The following is an 11,435-nucleotide window of genomic DNA, read 5'->3' on the forward strand; positions in this document are numbered from 1 at the left end:
ATGGAAGAAGGAGATTCGAGTGTGAAATTTGTGAAAAGCACAATCCAAAGGTTAGCATCGCAAAAGAAGATCAATCATTCATCCCCTACTTCTCTTAATATAATCTTATATTAAATGGTGAAGATCTTCTCATGTCAAGGCTTGCACGAAGCTTCCAATCACAGCCATCTATGATGGGCATGATTGCTGCGATTGGATAAGGTGCTGTGTATACACCTGCAGTGGATCTTTTCCAACCATGGCTCCCGCACCAGTCGCAAATGGTCATGAATGGAAGATATGCCCTCTCCAGTTCAATTTGAGATTGGAGAAGATCTGGATCTTATAAAAAAGTGGAAGATTAAGGTTTTTTTTAGTTCTTACCTCTTGGACCATCTGCTTTCAGATGGTGGGCGGTAAGGATTGGTGCATAGGCTCCTTAGTGCTGTATACAATGTCATTAATGGAGCTGTTTTCTAAAACCCAATGAAAATAAGATGGTGAACGAACTAGAACGCACCACTCTTTCATTCTCAAAAATGTTAAAACTCTCTTGGGCACTCTCAAGGAACTGGTCGAACATTCCATTCAAATATTCAGGTAGTGCTTGCTCCTTTGCTTGCTCTGGAGTTGCATGTAATATGGATTCACTCGTAAATACGCGAACTATGATGCTTTTGCAAACACGATGTTCCTGCAAACAGAGACTTACATATGATCTTTCCATATTTGTTTCATTTTGAACAAAAGAAATCCGGTTTTGATTCTTTACTTTAAGATAATCATATTATTGAAAACAACTTGTGTTTTTCATCTCCAGTGTCGCAGTCAACTCTTCAAATTCAAATATGTTTCTCCGGTTCGTGCGATGCTACTGCTTGACCGTGGGATACTTGAAAAGCTAGTCCAGCAGTTCGAACTTATCATGGTCATGAGGGGGATGTTAATGCTGTCAAATTTTTTCCTGATGGACAAAGATTTGGGACTGGCTCTGATGATGGCACGTGCCATTATTTGACATGGGGACAGGGCATCAACTTCAGGTTTATGGTCAACAGCATGATTGTAATGATAATGATGTCCCCATTGTACATCCATTGCCTTCTTAATATCAGGTAGACTCATTTTTGCTGGATACTCCAATGGGGATTGTTATGTGTGGGACACACTGGTAGCTGAGGTATGCATTTCTTTTTTATTTGGAAAAACAAATTCCTATGCAACTCTAAACAATCTTCAATGAAAAATATAGTGGAAAATGGAAATATTATATGAAGTCAACAATTTGTTTTAGGAAATAATCTTGGCAAAGTTTATAATCCACAGTTATATATTATCTCTTTTTTTTTTTTCCAGAGTAAAATAGGTATAGCATATGCTGAAATTGTACCTAGAACTTATATTTATTATTGTATTTATTATTTCATTATATGAGTGAGACATGCTAGAGATATTAATGAAATAGTTTACAGAGACTAGTTTACCATGAAATTTTCTCAAGCTCCAATCTCCTTCTTATGGTATTTCTGTATTGATGCCCACACATGATTTTGGCACAAAATAATATTCTTGGGCTTTGGATGATGTCAGGGAGAAAATTCTAGCTTTAAGATCAATCATACAAATCCCATTGTAAAAATTATTGATAGTGCATGCATGTTGCTTGTAGAAATAAGTTCTATAATGTACTTGGATTTGATTCATTTCTTTCTCCAAGACCAAACGTGTCCTATAACCCTCATGTCAAATAGACATTAGATTGTATGCATTTTAGCTTTTTTCAAGTAAAAAATACTAGTTATCAGGATCATTTTATTTTGAATTTAAAGGCTACATTTTGTTCATGAGATATGGTTGCCATCTTGAAGCTTAGATCATTATGTTTTTACATCCAGAGATGATTTTATTTAATTATCTAAGAAATCTATGATCGTTCAAGATCTAGAACTTCGTCAGCTGAAATTATTGTATGACAAGGATTGCAATCTTAGAAGTGGGGTAGGAAGAAAAGGTGGTTAACCTTGAAAATGTAATTGGTGTACTTATCAGACAGCCGTCCACAGAAAGCATAAAATTTTGAAGAAACAGAGGATCATTATTTTTTTGTGGTGGATGGAGATGCATTTAGTCATCACTGTTAATGGTCTTGCTCGCTTGAGAATAATTGATTTACCAGTTTGGGTTATTCGATGAGACATTCAGGGAAGGGGATAATAGAAGTCACTATATTTTCTATAAGAAGGCCCTTGGTTTTAAGAGAATTTGGAGGTGCGTTGGTGCTTCTCTATGTTTTATAATCATGTGAAATTCTCTTAAAACTTTCAGTTAAGGCTTTTGATGACCTTTTCCTTATTTCCGTCATGAGAAATGCCCGTTCTTTTGATTTTCACTAAAATTTTACTGTTCAAAAATTTAAGTTCTCTCTATTTCTTCTTATTTGCATGTACAATGAGCCACATACAACATTACCAATTATTGTAAGTGCCATTTTTAAATCATTGATTGTCCGAAGTGAAATAGATATAATAATTTTATTGAAGCATGAATTATGCTATTTGATCCCGCTACTCCTTCATTGTAAACATATATTCTGGTGTCAAAAAAAATCTATCGTTGGCACTTGATACTGTCTCAGATTTATAATACATCTTCTGTTACTGTTGTTCTATTATGTAATTAATGTTGTTGATTACCTAATTTCATGAATTGCTGTAGTATAAAGTTAGTACTTTAATTTTGGAAATTTCTAGTCATTTAAGCTTCATCCTGGTTTTTGGTGGCCATTGTGACGGTCAATAGCGGTCTGTGGCTTTAATTTGCTAATGAATCAAAAATGGGCTTCCTTCTTTTTCCCTCTCATCTCATAATAAATGGTGTGATCTATATGGAGATTTAGTTTGTGTAGCCTAAAGAAATGAATTAAAAGAAACATGCAAAAGTAGCTTATAGGGACTTAAGTAATATCGCCTACTACATACGCAAGAAAAATTTTACTTCCAAATCAATTTTGATGTTACCTTGGCACAAGAAAAGAGTGTTGCTTGACAAATTAATTTCTTTCCTCATCGGATTGTTCATACATTAAGTTGATGTCCGGTCCAAGGTTCAAAACTTTGGTTTAGTTTTGCTGCTTTAGGCTCTAGCATGGATAGTTTTGGCTGAAAATTATAAAGAAATCCAAACAACAATTCGTATTAGGAAAAATAAAAAAATTAAAGAAAAATCAAGAAAAATCATTTAAAGTACTTTTTGTTGATTAGGATCATTGAATATATTGTTTCAGAATTCATATTGAAATAAATAAATAAATAAATAAAGTTGTAGTCATAAGCAACCCATATAGACAATGATTTTGGTTGCAAAAATTAATTTAGCTAGAATTTCAAAACTCACCCAACTTGGAATTGAGTTTCGATGAAGTACACATTCTGATTTTGGAGTTTCGGATAGAACTTCAGCCATAGTCCAATCTTTGTAGTTAGTGAGACCATGGCTTTGGTTTGTTCATCCTCCCTTCTTCTTGCTTTGGTTGTTTTTTTATCATTTTGCTAAATTTTATGGAAAAAGGGTGTTGGATCATCTATATTTTTCTTTTTTCTTAGGTAGTCCTAAATTTGGGTACTCTGCAAAACCCTCATGAGGGCTGTATGAGCTGCCTAGGTTTGTCATCTGATAGGAGTGCCTTATGCACAGGAAGTTGGGACAAAAGCCTAAAGGTACCTTCTTATCCAGTCTGTTAATCAATAATAAGATTTCACCATTGGAACTTTTAGAAGATATTTTAAGAGTTTGTTGAAGCTGTTAAATGGCATCAATTTATACTTTGGAATCATATCAAGGGAGGCCTTTATAGTAGCTGTTATGGTTAGGGTGCACTATGACTAGAAATGAAGTTTCTTAACTTCCACTATGGGTCATATCATTTCTTTATTTACTCTCTCGAAATGAAATTTTTTTGTTCTTTTCTTCTGTTTTCTCTGCAAGTTTTTTCTGGCAGTTTAAAAAAGAATCTCAACTATTTCGAATTTGAACTACAAAATGTAGTCCAGGCATCTAGATTCTGTGTCAGTCACATCTGCTGGATGTTCTATTTTCCTTGTTAACAACTGAGTCTCTCTCTCTCTCTCTCTCTCTTTTTGTTCTCCCTATTAGCCCTTCAATGTAAGGGTGGTTTATCATCAATTTGAGCCTTTTAGTTACAAGATGTGTGTAATCAGCCTAGCTAGCTTGAAAAGTCTGGTATGAATTTGAGATTGGTGCTTAGAGGTTAGCTAGATTAAAGGGGCATGACTTGGTTCCCACATCTGCTAGGATTATCTTGTTCTAGCCATTTTATTCTATCACCCTATTGCTTTCTTGATCTCAAAAATTCTTTCCTGATAAGACATAGTGAGGAGTTAACTATGTACCAATTGTTTTTTTCCTTCATGTGCCTGCCTTTTTCTATCTACATCCTTCATATTTTCGGACAATATCAACGTCTTCAGAGCTTGATTATCACACTCAAGTTTCAAGTTGCAAGCTCAATTTCAGCTGATTGATTAAACCTCTGTTTGGTCAGTTTTTAACAGTTTCAAGCTTTAGTTCATGCAAAAAATGTAAACATTTAACGCCACCCCTTTCTCTTATGAGATCAATCTTTCCAGTTGTACAAGGATGTAGGTTCAAATTCCACAAAACTCATCCTTTATTATTTTGGCAGATTTGGGCCTTTGGAGGACGCAGGAGGGTGATCCATTCGTTGCATTGATAGCACTTGTTGTGGAATATCAGTTTGGTGCCCAACTCGGACCATTGTTGTGCAAATACCAGTTAGCTCTTGTACAGTGGATTCTGTGGTGTCTTGCCCCTTAAAGCTACAAGTCCTGCTTCCATGAAGCTCAAGCATCTTGAGATATCAATTTTGGTTTGAGGCAATTGCGTGGGGCAGAGAAAAGGTTGCAGAAAAACAATCAGGACTGCCTTGCAACATTTCAATGATTTGTTGTCATCTGTATTATTAGATCCCTATAACTCCTTTTTCTTCATATTTTTTGCAAAAAGTAATATCTTCTGTTAGTATTTTTAGGCTATAGAACGTTATTGTATCTACTATACTGTGATTGGTCTGTACAAGTTGATCTGGAATCTTGACTTAATATTTCGTTTGTTATTCGAACCTGGAGGGGGTTTGAACTTCGCAGGGAAAATAATAACCTAACAGATACCGGTTAATTAAATGTTGCAAAATGTTTTCATAGGTTATGTCAATCAGATCTGCATGAAAAGCAAGTAAAACAACCGGGAAGCAACAAATTTTCGTTTTCCTTTGTCAGTTTCTGGTCTCTTGTGCTTGTGACATGATCTATTTTTATTTTTTATTTTTTGATGAAAGTGACTTCCTTAGAAACTCCCAAATACTTTTAATTTCGTATATTCCATTATCCGCATTGGGGAATGTTCGTAACGCATATTCAATTTATTTTCCTTTGAAATGACAATTTGGGCCGTCCAGATAAATAATCCAAACCATTTTTTATTCTTTGAAGGTAAGATATGCCTATAAAAGAGATTTAAAATTTTAAATGCTTCGTAGATTTATTACTTATATATCATTTATTCGCCTCCCTGTTCATGTATCGAGTATTCCTTCTGAGGAGAAAGGGAGGGCTGTACGTTCACACGGTTCAGTAGGATATGTATATCCCAATTTATATTTAGCAAATTTGCTTGGGCTTCCCAAATGAACGATCAACCATTATTAAATGTTCTGAACTTGTGAGGCATTATAACTTGGTCAAGGTCTCAGATGACAAAAACAAATGGTCAAATTTAGTAAACCACTTAGTAAGTTCCTCAAGAGTCTCTAGAGTTTTGTTGTTTTTCTAATGCCAAAATACATTGAGAAAGGTAATACTTCATGGAAATTGATCTTCTAGTGAGGTTAGTTTTAATTGGAATGATAAATAAGCAAGGACATAGGTTGCAATTGAAAGGAAAATCAATGCAGGATAAACACTCAAGAGCTAACATTCATACCTCTTTCAGGTAAATTGAAGAAAAACGGATTTTCTGATTCAATCTTTGGCTTTCAGATGCTACTCGGTTTCTTACTGGCTGCAATTGCGCCTTCTTCTTGAAGCCTATGAGTTGACTCTGGAAGAGTATATCTTCATGCCTTCCAATGACTAGGCAGAACCAGATTATCTGGACAAAGACAGAGCAGTCTGATGCTTCTATTTTGCAACCATTATATATCAATTCATGCCATGACCACATGGAAGTATAGCATTGAGATTGGAGAACAATAAGTTGTTAGGTCATGATACTAAGAGAACTAAACCATGATGTAGACTATGGCAGATTTCCAGTGCCAAGTCTCAATATAACCTTGGCAGGACTTTTAGAAATCAGAGAATGGTGGAAGTAGAGATCTACAGAGTTAATCTTAGCCTCTGTTTTCCCTAAAATGCAAATGATTGTGTTAGGTTCATTTTACCTGTGAAGTTGGAATAGAAAGTTCTGTACTTCTCTTTTTATCTTAGACCTTATAAGACATTCGTGATGAATAAATTAAACCCTGCACTTGTTATTAGATATTATGCTATAATTTCTACGCAAATGAGGCATCTACTTTTATATATGGAAGAAAGGATGCGAAGTTTCAGCTGCCATGGTTACAAGAACAAAGATTTCACCACCTTACCGACAGACTCAAGATTCAAGTAGACAAATACCTAGCTGTGGGAAAAAGAAAGACATAAATATCACCATTACATCTTTAAAACTTTAAAAGACTTTGAACTGAAGTGATTTGGAGTGGTAGCACAGGTCCTTGAAACCCATATCTTCCTTCCTTTCCAGCTTCTCGACCATGTGTGCAATACAACACCACCTGCAGTGACATTAGATTATTAGAGATTAGAGGCCATGCATTAGAAACATTTCCTTGACAAAAGAATTGACAATATTTACCGAAACTAATTGCACTCACAAAGATGGTCAAAGCCAGAATGAAGATGATCAGCGATGCTCGGCCTAGGAGTACCATCAACCTTCTAACAGGCAGCCACGGTTGCCAGAAAAACAAAGCAAGCAGCTGCAGCAATAAAACAGTCAAGAGTTGTTAAGATTCCAAAAGTTGCAGGAGCTAATATTATAGCTCTCTGGGGGTAAAATTGATGACAATGCTGCTTACCATATGGGACAGTGAAGCAGTCAAGAAGATAATATTGTATGACGGACATCGGTGATGGAAATGTCATTGCAAATGTTGATGTTGCACTTGCAACGTACAACACATATGACAACATTAATAACACTATACGTGGGAACTAAGAAATCTTTGAGTCCAAAAAAAGAAAAAATACAATTGCTTAGACCAACAAATAGAGAGCCATCATTAAAAGCCTCTGAAATTTTTCAAAGCAGTAGTTCATTTTGCCAGCATCAAAATGACTTAAAAAGCATGCATGAAATGTATGCATTCCATTTCAAACACAGAGAGCAACTTGTGCTATCTTGACCAATTGTTTAGTAACTACCCATAAATATATACACTACAACCGACTGACCGTGATGTCCAAAATCTTTAGTTTTCAGCTTTTGCCACCAAGGGTCATGAATTATATATATTATCATGGAATTTGTTTGTTGTTCATAAAATTAATGGATGCTTTCCGTTCACAGAATTCTACAAGCTTCAGATGGCTTTCATATTCCAATTCTATAGATCTTCCATTGACCTGTTTTGTTATGTTTTAACCTTTTTTTTTTAAAGTTATGTTTTAACTTAAAAATCTATTCTCTCATTATGCAGAATTCAAACATTTCTGCATCTTCAACTGATGGAAGAGAGAGCAAAACCTGAGGAGGAACTCCCATTTCAAGAAACAATGGTTCCAGGATGAACCCCCCTTCCTAGTCCAAGCAGTCCTCCAACTATCCAAGCTGACAGCCCACAGAAACAGTAGAGGAGCAGCTGATGCATTTTTCATCTCATATCTTGCTTTCCCCTAGAGGCAACTGTTCTCGTTCCTTTGCAGAGGTTGATGGCTTTATAAAGTGTGACAGAAAGAGCAATTGGCATCTGTATAGCACAAAATGTCGGTCAAGTTTCTTCCACCAATATGCCATTTTCTGAGCTCAATAATTGTTTTCCTATGACAACTTGACAGGGTTCCTTTCAGATCCACATTAGGCCAAAGATTGAAGCATTATCAATTACATCGTAGGATTCATATTTTATCTTTTTATTTTTATTTTATTTTTTTTTAAATTTTGATGGAAAGTATTTGTATTTTGTCAGTTGGCCAGATAAGCTATCAAGTGGTGATATAATTAATCTATCCACATATCAAGAAGATCAAAAAGATCACTTAGACACTGGATGGCTAACCAGGAAGTGGATAGATTCAAATTCAACCATTTGTAACCACCTGCTAGCCAGCTAACTGGTGCTTAAAATTATCCACCATTTTGTTGAAATTTCAGGACTTGGTAGATTAGGGAAAAGCTGAAAAAGTGAAGTGTGAAAAGAGAGAGCACGTTCAAATTTATTTCAGCCTCTCCATGAAATAAAGTTAAGCAACGTAAATGGCTTTTTTAGACTTTGACCAAAGAACTTTAATCCACACTTTGTAATGGCTGTTTTGTTGGTTAAACTGATAACTTGCCTTTAACCAGTAGAAAACTAGCAACCAAACACAACAAATAACAATTAAAGCCATTGTGTTGTCGACCTAAATTCAAAGGATGTTGGCACTGGTTTCAAATTGTACTTGTTATGAATCTAGAAACTGGATCAGATGGTATGCTTTTGAGATTTAACACAAGTCATTGGAACATTTCTACATTAAAAAAAAAAAATAATTTGATATGAGAATTATTCTGGTACGCTGATGGATAAGAGATGGATACAATAGGAACTCAAAATGATTAAGACCATAATTCTGTGGCTTGCGTAGGCTATTATCAGGAGTTTGAGTCACATTAGTGTATTAAAATAAGCAGCATGCCTTTCTGGTAGCTAGATCACAGAAATTTGGTTGTGAGATAAGATATGTGTATAAAAAAAAGTGAAATTTAAAGAAATCAAGTCTTTGCAAAGGTACTAGTTTAGTGTGAAGGTAAAGCTGAGCTTATGTGAAGTAATTAGAGAGAAAATGATCAAAAAATGACGTGGCAAAGAAGCAAACAACATATAGATGACAGCCAAGGGATATTTATTCTTCCATTGAACAGTTTGATTATCAAAATAAAGCTGAAACGAGAGATCAAAGAATATATCAGTTGATGTTAGATTGAGAGTGGTGAGCATGAAAATATTATCACTGATTCAAATGGTGGTAAACTGACATGCTCACATAGTGATAAATCTGTTTCTCTTCTATGTATTTCCATAATGACTACTCTTTTTATGTGTCTTTGGAATTTTTCTAGTCCGTTTCCATGTTACACTTTTTCGGGACTGTCTGAACTTTTGTATATATTCATCATTTAGTTCCAAATTTGTATATTGAATACACAATGTTATAGATTACTCACTTCAAAACATGAAGTTGAATTGATACAAACACCAGTTTAGCAGTGTCCTCTAGTTTTTTTTTTTTTTCAAAGACCAGTTATAAATGTGTGAGCATCATTTATTTTAGTATTAAACTATCCAATATTCCAATTATTTGTTGTTAATTAGAAAATAGACATGAGATCTAATGCATTAAATGAACATTTAGTTATCCAATGATTTAAGGTTCCAATGACTCCTGTAGGATAAATGTTGGAGTATTTCTATCGATTGGTCATGTCATACAGGGCTATGTCAGACATTAAATTACTTTGATTTGAATTATCCAAGGGATAATTTTATACTTTTTAAGATGTATAATTAAACCTATTTCTTCATTCAATAGATGCCTAAAGAAGTGAATGTGATACCCAAATAATGATAGATATGCCAAAAGCAGGTCCAATTACACCTATTCCTTATCCTACATAGAATGTAACAATATAGGGATCCACATTCAACATATATTTGTTTGCATATACTTAAATGACCCCTTCTCATAATAATAGTGTAAATAATGCTTTTTCCATATGGTCTTTGACCAAAATAATCCTCGTGTATCTGAGAGTATAAGAAGAAGAAAAGAAAACTATTAAGGAGATTATACCTATAAAGCATTTAGAACCCAGTGTTCTATCGAACAGGTTGTGGCATATGTTTGTATATGTATTCCAGAGGAAAGAAAATCATGATATATGAAAAGTTAGATAGCATATAGTGTACAATCATCAAGACAACAGCAAGAAAGGACACGGTATTGAGGACATGAAAGTTAATTATTAATAATTTTTTATATATATATATATATTTAAATCTAGACAAGTAATATATCACCTTAACTATCTGCACTGCAAGAAATACCACCCACACAAATAGCAGCAGCATAAACTCTTTCCAATAGATGTTTTCTTTGATTGAAACTTGGAAGGCAGAGTTCATCAAAATTCTGATAAGAGCAAATGAGTTAACCACAGCACTAATTCTTCTTTTCTCAAAAGAAAAGAGAAAAACAAACCTACCTCATTATCTGGTGACAACATGACCTATGCATTGGCGGCAGGAGCACTTGGGAGTGGTTTGCATTCTAGTTCTGAACTCTGAAATTCAAAAAAAAGATAATACTATTTTTTCCTATAAGTAAAAACTACAAATAGATTAACTGAGAAAAAAGATCCATGTACATCTAGGTTCGCCATCCCAATACCGTGCACTAATCAGTACTTGTACGATATTGTATGGTCAATGCACATCAGTACTGATATGGCAAACTTTGGCATGCATGAATGACGTTGTGCATATAGTAGTGTAGATGTAATCGTCATGAAAAAGAAGAGGATGATTCTTAATCTTCTTACTGCTTATTTATAGAGCATAAGTAGATTTTAGTTTTAAATCGCTTCAACTATTGGTGTAAACTTTTGTCATACTTGCCATTTGACTGAGAAGCAAGCAGCTTGCAGCTTCTTGAAATGTAATTAATTATTAATTATTAATAATTAATTAATAATTAATTAATAATTGATTAATAATTGATAATTATAATTATTGATCAAATAATAATAATTAATTATTAATCAAATAATAATATTTATTACTAAATAATATTTTATTAATCATTAATAATATTTTTTATTGATAAAGTATAATATTTAATTATTAATTATCCAGTCCAATGTGGTTTCAAATTATTTTAAAAATTATTTTTTTAATATTTAAAAATTTATTTTAAAAATAATATTTTCTCATTTTAAACATTAATATTTTCTTAATGTTTAAAATAATTTAATTTTAATTTAACTAAGAGGGCCGGGTTAATTTAAATATTTTCTGGGGGCGCGCGCGGGGGGGCGGTGGGGGGTGGAGAAAGCGGAATAGTCGAATAAGAGAGCCGGGTTAATTCCTCTAAATCCCT

General features: G+C 34.0%; 1 pseudogene; it reads left to right on the top strand.

Annotated features, from left to right (window-relative positions):
* Positions 1 to 5,163, top strand: LOC140853194 (guanine nucleotide-binding protein subunit beta-like; annotated as a pseudogene).
* Positions 5,164 to 11,435: the final 6,272 nt, after the last annotated feature.

Source organism: Elaeis guineensis, chromosome 13 (assembly GCF_000442705.2).
Source record: "Elaeis guineensis isolate ETL-2024a chromosome 13, EG11, whole genome shotgun sequence".
NCBI lineage: Eukaryota > Viridiplantae > Streptophyta > Magnoliopsida > Arecales > Arecaceae > Elaeis > Elaeis guineensis.